This window comes from Ictalurus furcatus, chromosome 22, assembly GCF_023375685.1.
Source record: "Ictalurus furcatus strain D&B chromosome 22, Billie_1.0, whole genome shotgun sequence".
NCBI classification, from domain to species: domain Eukaryota; kingdom Metazoa; phylum Chordata; class Actinopteri; order Siluriformes; family Ictaluridae; genus Ictalurus; species Ictalurus furcatus.
The window spans coordinates 19,571,284-19,584,096 of record NC_071276.1 but is presented as its reverse complement, the minus strand read 5'-3'; positions in this window follow the sequence as shown (position 1 = coordinate 19,584,096).

Sequence of the window (12,813 nt, the reverse complement as noted above, 5' to 3'; positions counted from 1 at the left end):
GTAGTTCAGGTGAAACTCGGTGGGATTGGAACTAACGTCAAGTTTGACACCTAATCCGGGTCAGCTCGAGCACACGCTGTTAATATAACTTGTAATTAAAACTAGATTGTTCATTGTCGTACAGATTGTTCCATGCCAGTACAGTTATTATTATAAATGAATATTATTATATTCAGTGACGAGCGTCATGGTGGCACAGCTGGTGGTTAATTTTTCTTGGTGTTTTGTCAGAGGAGACTCAGGGCTATAATCTGGCATTCTAAACATCTCATTCTTCATTTGCAAGCTAAAAAAATAAATAAAAATGGACTCTGTAACCGTGTCTTTCTCCGAAAAAACCCCCCCCCGACCCTTCAGTATGACTTGCACGAGCACTGTCCATTGTATTAGAACACCTCTACGCCTGCTCATTCGTGTAATTATCCAAGGAGTTTCAACGTTCGCATCGAACATCAGAATGGTGCCAGATGGGCTGGTCTGAGTATTTCAGAACACGGCTGATCTGAGATTTTCACACGGGTTTTACACGGAACGCTGCCGACAATAAACAACACGGTGAGTGACGGTTCTGTGCGTGGAAACGCCTCGTCGAGAAGTGAGGTCAGGGGAAATTGGCCAGATTGGTCCGAGCTGTCAAGAATCAATCACTCTTTATAATCGTGTTGAGCAGAACGGCATCTCGGCATGCACAGAACATCGAACCGTGAGGTGGACGGGCTAGAACAGCAGAAGACCACACTGGGTTCTACTCCTGACTCACCCAAACTGGACCATTAAAGACTGGAAAAAGACCAGCTGTTTTGTTTTCTGTCCAGTTTGGGTGAGTCTGTCCCCATGATAGCATCACATTCCTGTTCTTGGAACAAACCCGCTGAGCAACACGGAGGGTGGATTGTCGAAGGTGACGATAGATGGAATTTTTTTAACCCAGATTTGTTTCTCATTTCCAGTGTGGAAAGTAAGGAACAAGGTGTACTGTAGTTATAGTTCTTGAGTCCATGGTTCAATGGTACAATTACGTTTAGAGAACAATGTTTCTCAATGTGTACTGACAGGAACGAGCTGTTTTTACACCCGACAGTAAGGAGCTGAGAGAATCGCTGAATACGCACTTCTCCCTGCTGCTTTTGGGAGGAATCTGCTTTGAGGGAATCAAACGAATAACGCACCAGTTCTGCATATTTGTGCTGTTGTGAGGGATTCTATTCAGGGGGTTGAATCATTGAGAGACTGGAGAAATCCTTATGAGTTGTATTTGGGGAAAAGACTTGAATCGCTCGCCGTGTCGAACTATTTCAATCGCTTTTGTTCGATTTGTTCAGCGCACACCGCTGACAGTCTCTGTACATTTTGACAGTAAACCTGATTCGCAGCGGTGGGGGTGGGTGGGTGGGTGGGTGGGTGATGGGGTGGTAATTTTGATCGCAACTGTACTCAGGGCTCTTTTCACTCGTCTGTCTGAGTTGCTTTTTGAGGTTGACGTTAAAAGGACTAGGTCACTGTCAAACTTCAAACTTTTCCCGACGATGAAGTGGAACAAGAAAGATGCATTTTTCAGCACTGTGTGTAAAACTAGGGAGTGGGTTGTTGTTGATGTTTTTTTTCTAATTAAGCACATGCGCTACTCTACATACTGATCTGACATTTTCTTGAGAAAATTCTAATGGGAAAATTAGAATAAACGAATAAACCGAGCATATACGCATATACACCTTCTAATTTCGCTTTTATTTATAAGCTTGCCTTGACCTGACCTTAATTATGCACTAATGTTAATTTCATTACAACCTGAGACCGGGGCTGTGTGTTTTCAGTAGTGAACAGGGAGAATTATAATTGTTTGCATTTATATAGCACTTTTTTAACCTTAGCGCTTTACACTGGTTCTCATTCACACACACACTCACACACCAGAGCTGCCATGCAAGGTGCAAGCTTGCCATCGGGAGCAACTCGGGGTTCAGTGTCTTGCCCAAGGACACTTCGGTATGTGGAGTCATGTGGAGTTCTACACCGCTCTACCACCTGAGCCACAGCCGCCCCATTATAATCACTTTTTTTTTTTTTTTTAAAGAAATGTTTCTCTGAGCTATATATTTTCTTAAAATTACGAGTACTGTTGAAATATCCGGAGAACAGACTGTATATAGGAAATATATACAGTAACTCTTTGATTTTTAAGATATTGTGCCTTAAGATCCTGACCATCATTATTCATATTCCAAAAAAAAACGCCCCAGTGTTATTATTGCATAGGCATTACACTCGAGTAAAAATGGTAAGATGCGTTATAAAATCTACATTTTAAAAAATATTCGAATAACTACGATGATAAATACGTAATAAGCGCGAACAATAATTGCCAGTAAGCATTACTCTGGAACGCCATCAAGGCGGAAAGCATTCATTTTAGTTGACCTTTTAGTGGAGAAAGACCACGTGGAAACGTTCTGGGGAACTTCAGTTCGTGTTCGTGGAATCACGTTTATTCCGAGTTCCCCTCAGTTACAGTGCCCCTGGTGGGCAGTTCCTGAACTGAGGGATGATTAAGCTGTTTTCTGTCTTCCTGTCAGAGAGAGTGCTAAGGCAGAGGGCGCGTAATGAGTTTTAGTTAACGACCCAAGAATGATGCGGCGTGCGCGCTTTTGGACGTGCACCAACTCCATCATTTGGTGAGCTATGCCACATTGTGGTGGCATTTTAATCATTCCAGAGACTCTCTGCACAGCTGGCCGTAAGATTTTGTCACATATTGAATGTTTCGTGGTAATGCTGATGATGCAACTGGTGAGAAAGACAACTGGTACTCATATACACCTTGTTTCAACAGCCAGGGATGGACAATTTCGTCATTTATTTATTCTTTGTCGAAACGGAATGAGGAATCTCTATGGCTGTAGATCAGGACCAGGACCAGGTCAAGACAGAGGTCTGTATTAAGAAGGTCAACACCAAGTCAAGATGGAGGCTAGTTAGCTTCATTAGTGGATTGTTCCAATAATTAGGCTGTTTTCTAGGGAAAGGAATTACAAGAGTCTGTTGAGACCAATTCCCAAGTCCAAGTATAAATGCTAATAAGTCCAGACTCAAGTTCTTCACCCGTAGTGATCACCCAAATGTTCGATTACTCCACCTATTTTTGCCAGTGTAACGTTCCGGCTCACTGTTTAAGGGCTCAAAGAGCTTTTCAGTCAATTTTGCGATTTTGCGATTTTGCGATCGCAGAAATTACCGCAAAATCAAGCAAACGCCCGCAATTTTTTAAAAATTACCACAGATTTTCAGCAGGTCCGGGCCGAGACGTGTCATCAATATGCGCGTTCAGCCAAAGCCGAATCTTCGATTCACGCGCGTCGAACACGAGTACAGCCAAAAAGTCTAGTTTACCGACAAACATCACTATGAAAGAGCGCGTGAAACAATTCCGTGTGATTGCGACTTCGCCGATTCGAGTAGTTTTACTAAAAAAAACACACACACACAAAAATCACAGCAAATTGCACATTTTGGAAAAAAAAAAACCCCCGCAGGAAGATCAAGTTTTGATCGCGACAATCGCAAAAAACAAACGAACGAACAAACAAAATATATTTTTATACCGATCGGAGCGTCAGTCCTGAACGCTTTGACCCCGGCGGCGAATAAATTTATCCGTGGGAAAGGCTGTAGTTTAAAACGTAGTACACTGGAAGTTTAGATGAACAGCGGTGGGGGAAAACGAGGAACGATAACACGCTGTGCAAATCAAAATTCACACAGATGTAGACTTGCAGAGGAAGTGAAAATGAAATGCACGAATCTAATCCATAATGAAATAGCATGAAAATCAGTAAATACTAAATACTTAATGCTCGATCTAATATACTTAATACTTAATGCTCGATCTACTGCTAGATTGATAGCTTGATAGCTGCTGTTGAAGAAATGCCGGAATGCGACAAGAGCATGCAGTTGTATTATATATATATATATATATATATATATATATATATATATATATATATATATATATATATTCATATTTCAATATTTCATTGGGGATCCAAAGATGAATCTATATACAACAATGTATATGATTAAGAGTCCTACACAGATTGATTTAAATTTCCCAGTGAAGTGTAGATACAGACAACGACACAGACACTTGGATCGCAAACTCATTTATTACGAGTACAAACACCGCTGTACAATTACAGATACTTTCACACGTACACAATATGACGGCAGAAAACTTTTGAGAAGACACGGACAGTCAGATTACATTTCCTACCGCACGAAACAGACCGGAACGAGTGATGAAATTTAAATGAATAGCAAATGATCACTTAAGAGATCACATTTTCATGCTGGTGCTATAGCGAGAGAGCTTGTTCATGTTTTCTCTCTCTCTCTCTCTCTCTCTCTCTCTCTCTCTTTTTTAATAGTTTTTTGAGAAACTGTGGTAGGAAGTGAAGGTTTCGCTGACCTCTCTGTGTCTGACAGTTCAGATCTTTTCCAGAATGTAATTATAAAAACAACAACAACAACAACAACAACAAGAAGAATGTATTAAAAGTGTGATGTGTGGCGAAGAGCTTCTCTACAGTAAGATGGAAGGATTTTTATGAGAGACTTCACGGAGCTGATACGAGTCTTTCTGTCCTGTCATGTAAGGAATAAAGCACGGTATCTCACGTTATAGAACGATCATCAACAACAGGATGATGTGAAAACTGCATTTTTACATCATTTATTAACGATTTCATGCTCTTTTTTTTTTTATCCATTTATAGTTACGTTTAATGTTGTGGAACATACTGCAAAACAAGTTAGTTCCTGTTCCAATATAGCCGATATTTGTTCTCTCTCTCGAAGTTAATTTGAAAAAAACAAAACGAAACAAAACCCCAAAAACTAAACAAAACAAAACAACTTGTCATTTTTAACATGTCGCCTGTCCTGTAAATGTTGGAAAACTTAAAAATACAAACAATCAAAGCACTGACGCTAGAGACTCCTCCCATAAACGTTAAATAAACGTCTACTTACAGAAAACTTCACCACATCAACGATTACACACTTTAAAAAAAAAAAAAAGAGGAGAAAGAACCCAGAAATGGTTCTTCACGGCAGCGCCACAAGGAACCATGTTATCATTAAAAAAAATGTTTTTTAAACTTTGTGCTTTAAGGAACCAAAGTACAGGTTCTTAAGAGTGATGCCTGCCAGGAGAACCTTTTCCGGTCCCACAAAGAACCTTATACAGTCGGGTTCACGTTAACCTGTTAAGTGATGACACCTTGAAGAACCGACACATTGCTCTGAAGGACCTATAACGAACCATAAAGAACGTCTTTAATCTCCAAAGAACCGTACAGCTCAACTTCAAGAACCACACACAATGAAAAATCGTTCGTGACAAGGAGAAGGTTCTTTGCAGAACCTATGGTGCTGTAAAGAACCATTGAAGAACGTGTATCTATTTATTTTTACCCGTTTATTTATGTGGAGTTCCACTGTACAAGTCCCCCTGACCGAGCTGCTGCTATAGAGACGATAACGCATTAGAACGAGAGCGTTAATCACGACTGCGAGTCAATGTCTTCAGAGTCCAGAATTCAACATCACTTTGGTATAAATGCATTTTTGGAAAAGAATCGCAAATTTATGATCATCATAACTGCTAGAGAGAGAGAGAGAGAGAGAGAGAGAGAGAGAGAGAGTTCATTGTGATGCTCGCTCGACCGCTCAGCTGTTTACACTCGGGGAAATCCATACCTGCTAATAAACCGGAAAGGAACGATTGACTTAAAATACCTTAGTCGGTTGTTTTTATGTTGAAATTCGAATTTCAGGTGCTGAACCAGAACGATGTGCACGAATGCCACGATACACAACACGACTGGTTCGGTTCTTTTAACAAAAAAGAAAAATAACGTTAAAAACTCGACTGCAGTAACGATTTATCACGTAGAGGATGTCTCCTCGTGTTCTCTTGAAGTGAACGTCTGGCCGTATTTCTGTTGTTCACTTCACGACAACCCTTACTGTATAAAACTAAAAACAGCAGTGTGATCAATAGAGGAAATCCTACTTTCTGTAGAAAGTACAGTATAAAAATTTTTTCTATTTTATAGAACAATTCCATTACTACACATCCGAAGAATTCTATCTTTATAGAGTTTGGAAAAGTGTGTTTTTTGTTCCCGCTGACAGTACATTTAAATTTAACTGAAAAAAAAGCATCGATTTTTTGTAAGGATCGCGAAATCTAACTGATTTGTGCTTTGGTCATTGTTACTGGGGTTCACGCCCCCCCCCCCCCCCCTTTTATGACTGACTTTATAGCCATAACTAAAGTCCATAGCCATAAATAAAGTCCAACATGGATCACGGACCTGCATTCGGCCGACCGCTTAAGTTTACATCATACAAGTCGGACTTTTTCGCACTCCCAGTATTTTATTATTTTTTTTTTACATTTTTTTGTTTAAATATTTCCGATTTGAAAATCGAACCAGCAGCTTACGCATTAACTGTGAAATGTTTATTAAGAATATTGAATGATTTAAGAACTGTTTTGGGGGGGAAAAAAAACATTTATACATCACGTACAACAGACCTACACTCGTGTAATCGGGAAAAAAGCCAAATTATTCATTTAAGTGTTTATTTCGTTCATTTGATTTTTATTTGACATAAATACAAGAAGCTGCTTTGTTTAAAAAGTTTTCGTTTAAAAAGCAAGTCTGGAAAGAAGAACCTTTCGTGGTAGATCAACCAATTTGCAGTTTCTTAGTTTTTCATTACAGCTCATTAGAGTTTAATCACCGTTATTGCCGGGAGAAAAAAAAAAAGAAAAAAGAAGATACAGAACAGTATTTAAATAAGGAAAGCTAAAATCTGCCTGGAGCGACCTGTAAACCAGTGCTTTACTGAAGGCGAACACGTCTGGAGTGCAAAGCGGAGCCTTTGATATAAAATACACGTACGGAGCACTCGTATTAACTGTCAAACAAATGTGTCGTGTGCTTTTGTATAGAATAAAACCTTTCATGTTGTGCTTTTATGTGAGAATACTCAGGGACGTGTGGTGTGAAGTGTGAAGTGTGAAGTGGAGTCACAGCTACTTATCGGAAGTTGATTCTTTCCCCACGACACACGTCCTGAAGTGTTTCATGTCTCTTAAACCACGGTAATTTAACAACGATTACAATATTTTATTTATTAAAGAATGATACGTTATACTTTTAAAAAAAATATATATATATATATTTTTTTTCCATTTATAGTTGCATTTGATTTTATGGAACATCTTGAGGAACAAAATGCAGTAGTTCCCGTTCCTCATGAAGTTAGTACGACAAAAAAAAAACAAAAAAAAAAAAACAACCTCGTGTCAACGAGAAAAGCGTAAAAACATACATCCGATTGTTACACGACGCTGACACTGGCGACTCCTTCCGAAAATATTTAACATCCCCTTACAGAAAACTTCACCACATCGACAATTACACAAGTTTTTAAATGTGTTTTTTTTTATAGTTTTTTCCTTGTTTTTTTGTGTTTTTTGAAAAACGATAACGTAGAGCAAGCTGGTGTGTTACTGCATACGGTATTGAAATACACTGAGCACAAAAACACTGAGCTTTATTCCTTTTAATTTTTTTTTCTCCCCCCCTCACAATAAATGTTTTCTCATTGTGTAAGCACAGCCGTTCTCAGGCCTTTCATGCGCTTGTGCTCATTATTCACCGCTTTCTGCTTCAATTAACAATAAATTAAAGCCAGTCCCTTTTGTCCTGAGTTTGACAGCTCTGCGCTATACAAAGCACAGCTTGACATCTTGAATACGTGCAGAGAAATTAAGGGAATCGTTTAATGAAAAACAACTTAAAAAAAAAAAAACCCAGAAGGAGAGCACATATATTGTGCGCTACGTCCACAATACCGTCATGCATATAATTAAACTTCAAAGCAAGTTTAGTGGAACTTGTGTAGAGACTGCATAACGTCGCTGCCTTACAGCTTAAATAGTTCGATCCTGAGCTCAGAGTAATGTCGAGTGTCGAGTTTAGCGTTCTCTTACTGTGTCTGTGTGGGTTTCCTCTGGGTTCTCCGGTTTTCTCCCACCTCCCAAAAACGTGCAGGTATCTGGATTGACGATACCTCGAGGTGCGAATGTTTTTGTTGGTGCCTTGCAGTGGGATAACTATTGCAAGGACTTTTTCCAGGATGTAAAAGGCTTACAGTGTTATCTTGATTCTGGGAGACCTAAAATATTCCCCGAAGAAGCGGTGAGGAAATCTAGTTTGGGTTAAGTCGGTCCTTTCTTGGTCCCTGTATCATTCCGTACCTCTATAACTGATGTCTAGAATTCTTAAATGCACATGCTCCAGCTCGCGTATACGGTTAGTTTAAAGCAGGGATTGTGCACTGTCGTGTCTTAAAGGTGAAACTCACGCTTTATAAACTTTATAACGATGCGTCATGTAAATCCTACAGGTCAGGGTTGCAGTCACAGCTAAATCTGGTGTTTCTGCGGATGGGACGTCACGCTCGTTCTTCAAGAAGAAGAAAGAAAGTACTGCACAAAGGGCTTGGGCACATGTAAAGAAAAACGCTGTAATGCAATGTACGCCTTCGAAAGCGGTCTACTTTTAGAAAATCTCATCCGGAGAACGTTTAGACGGAGATAAACTCAACAAAGGGAGACTTTTGCACAAGAAATAATGAGTAATATTAATATGCGGTTATTTATCGGTGATGATCGGCTCAGTATTGCAGGCGAGAACGTGTTCTCAACTGACACAACCAGCTTTAACGATAGTATTAATAGCAATCGCTTTATTCTGTTAAACGGTGTGGTGGAGATGGAGAGTATCCCAGGGACACTGGGCAAAATCAGGGAACACACGCTGGATGGAAATACTGTGCATGTCAGGGCTCTAAACACTTTAAGATCTGCCTGATGGTGGTTTTTCTGATGTGGAAGGACCCTGGAGAACCTCTGAGGAACCTTCCGTGGACACTGGGAGAACTTGCACAGAAACGCCACACAGCTCAGGATTACGTTACTGCCACATGCTTTCAAGTTTGGGCCATTTACAAAGACCTCAAAAGCTGCAACAACGTGTGTGAATAATTTATCACGGCTTGTCAATTGCAATAAGACCTAATTGTTCGATGGCTAGCCAGCCAGGTAAGCAGCGAATATATTCACACAGTGTATTCTCGTTAGTGACCTGGTCCCATGCACATTACTGTCTCCTTGCCTAGCAACCTACAGAGATATGGTCTATCAAACACATGCATAATGTATATCATTAAAATTGATCGAAAGCTCAGCAAATTATTGTGCATTTATTTGTCAGATGCTTTTATCCATAGCAACAGGAGAAGAAAGTACTCCACACTGAGCAGTTGGAGTTTAAAAGCCTTGCTCAAGGGCACAGCAGTGGCTCTCTACTGTCAAAAGGCGTGATGCACCAAGCAGACATCTAAAAGCCAACATCAACCAGGATTGAGTTTTGTGGAAAGTTGCTCTTAAAAACAAAGCAAAGGAGACAGGTGATGCACGACATGCATAGATAAAAGGTACATAAATACATGCATGGCCCAGCAAGGCGGGGTGAAAAAAATGCAAGCCATTCTGAAGCTGAGAAAAGAGGGGAAATAAATGAGAGCCATCGTACATGCATTGGGAACAGGCAGTACAACAATCTGGAATGCCCTGAAAAAGAAAGAAACCACTTGTGTACTGTCAATCAGCATGGAAAACAACAGTAGTTGATGACAAACATCGTGAGAGCTGTGAAGAAACCCCCCCCCCCCCCCCAAAAAAAAACAGTCAGTGACATCACCAGCAACCTCCTGAAGGCAGGAATTACTGAATCGCAATCCACCGTTCGAAAAACACTTTGAGAACAGAAATACAGAGGTCGTACCACAAGATGCAAACCTCTCCTCAGCAGTAAGTATCAGAAAACCAGACTGGAATTCACAAGGAAATACAGAGACAGTCCACAAAAAGTTCTGGAACCAAGATGGACCTCTACCAGAGTGACGGAATGGGCGAAGTGTGGAGAAAGAAAGGGTCCGCTCATGATCCAGAACACACAAGCTCATCTGTGAAACATGGTGGAGGTAGCGTCATGGCTTGGGCTTTGCACGGCTGCTTCTGGAACATTCTCACTAATCTTTATTGATGATGGGACTCATAATAATGGCAGCAGTGGAAAAGTGGAAGCTTTTAGACTGGCCCAATCGAGCAACATTTCACCTCCTGAAGAGGAGACTGAACGGAGAAACCCCCCCAAAACAAACAACATCTGAAATAATCTGCAGTGCAAGTCTGGAAAAGCATCACAGAAGAAGAAGAAGAAGAATGCAACAGTTTGGTGATGTCACTGAGATGCCTGCTTAATGAAGTTATTGCAAGCAAGGGATATGCAACCAAATATTAAATGTTATTTACTTTGAGACTATCCGTCCCAATACTTTTGTTCACTTACAAATTGGGTGCTCTCCCACCAGAGGTGCCATGATCCTTTTCATCTCAAAGCCAAGTGTCTTCAGTGTATAGCAAAAGGAACAGGATTGGCCTTGCTGTGTCAGTACTTTCACAGGGGACGTTAGACTTCATGTCTGTGTATGAGAGAGATTTCTTCACATTCACGTCCATGATTATAATTTCATGATATACCTGAGTGAATCTGTATTTATTTATTTATTTTTAACCTTGCGCTCTAGATAAACCAGATACGAAGGCATACACCAAATAATAATGTTACTAATGAGAGTTTGGGCTGCCATTCGCATTTAAGGCTTGTTTTCCTACATGACGGGCACAAGCTTTTAATCCACGTCCAATTAAATGTCCGCATTGCGATGAACCAGTTGCTACCACTTGCTAAATATCTCCAGACATATCTCCAGTTTATTTGTCTTTTAATCTCCCTCCTTATTTTCATCCACGACTTGATGACAGAAACGTCACCCGTCTAGCCCGTCATCTTAAAGGGCTCATAACATGATTTTTAATGTTTTCCTTCTCTTTGGGTGTGTGATGTATCTGTTTGTGCATGTATAAGCTCTGTAAAGTCCCAAAGCTCATATTTCCCCCCAAAGGGATTTATTCTATCTAACACTGGAGAACACTGTTCCAGACCTGCCTAAAACGTCTCATTCGACGTCCTGGATTTACTTCCTCGACCGTCTACGTCACAGCGTAATAATCTCGTCCAAAGGCAGCCATGAAGAAAGAAGGTGAGGCTTCGATGAATTCAGGCGCCATGTCGCGGAGACGCTGTGTGTTTCGGTTCAAGAGCAAAACCCCCTTCCCAAAAACGGACGAAATTCGGAATCAGTGGTTAGTGTTTATTTATAACGCTGTTCCTGAGCAGTACAACCCGAACGTTTGCTTGCGCACAGCGCTTTTTACGGAGGACAGCTTCCTGAACCTGGGCGAGTACAACGCAGGCTATGCACAAAGGCTACTCCTGAAAAGTGGCACGATTCCCAATCTGCTCGAACAATCTGGTGCTCATGAATCAGAACCTGTACGTGTGATTGATTATTTTATGAAGTATCTGCTATTGACTGTTCAAATGCGGAGGTTTGTGTTGCGGCTCCGTTGTAGACCTCTGCTATCGTGTTAGCTGAAGTTTGCTAAGCTGCCTCGGGTTTTTAAGTGTTTGTTCGTATGTTGGTGGTCTGACAGAGATGTTGATTGTAGCTGCTGTTGTGACTGTATCCTGAAACGGTTTATCAATCGAATCACAAGAATCCAAAGATATATCGCATGAGTACCTGTGTACACACAGAAGCTGTGTACATAGCACAGATTCGCGGGGCGTCGGAATTTTACGTCGTGTCTGAAAGGTGGGCGAGTTACAAAATAAGAACTTAGCAGTATGAAATGTTCTGCTCAAGTCGTGATTGCAAAGTTGGTTCCACGTGATCATCGGCATTTTCTCAATCTGAATCGGGCTCGAACTGAAACGGTAAAACCGACGACATGCTGCTTAGGAGCTTAGAACTGCTTGAGAAGCTTTGGAGGCTAAACTAAGCCAAGGAGCGTTACATTTCCGACACGCACGTGAAGCTTTTGGCTAACCGGTCAGCTGGCCAATCAGAGCACTCCGGGCTTTTCAGAAGGAGGGGCTTTGGAGAAGTCGGAGCGTTTAAGGCAGCTTGGGAGTGGAGGTAATGCAATAATGTACATTATTTCATAAATAATGCGTTTGTTTTTTTTTAACGTTAAAGCATGTTAACCTATGCTGTTACACCCAGTAAACAAAATAATGAACGTTTAAAAAGCGTTTTTTTTTAAAAAATGACGATACGACTCCTTTAAATAAATCTCTTGCAGATTTTGAGCAGAGTTTCCTTAGCGATTGTAAATGACAGCCTGCTCTCTTGATCGTAAGTCTCTAGGCAAGCACGATACCTGTGAAGAGTCTGTGCAGCTTTCATAACACCCTCCAATCCATTTCCAATGGGTTTTTGGACAAAATAGAAAAATACCCATTATCAGGTTGAACAGCTGGATGCACACAATGACTGCTGAATACTTCTTGGCTCAAATGAAAAGCGCTTTAAAACGTAGAAATAATAATAAAAAAAGATACAACAGTACGACATGAGCTTCAACAATGGACCTCTTTCCTATTCTGAAATATCGGAATATTTATACACCATCATGCTCCTTACCAGATATTTAAACACATCGGGGAAAAGAATCTATAACTGATGAATTAATCATCACTTTAGAATATGATTTCTTTCTATATATATATATATATATATATATATATAGCTCTCCTAAAAACC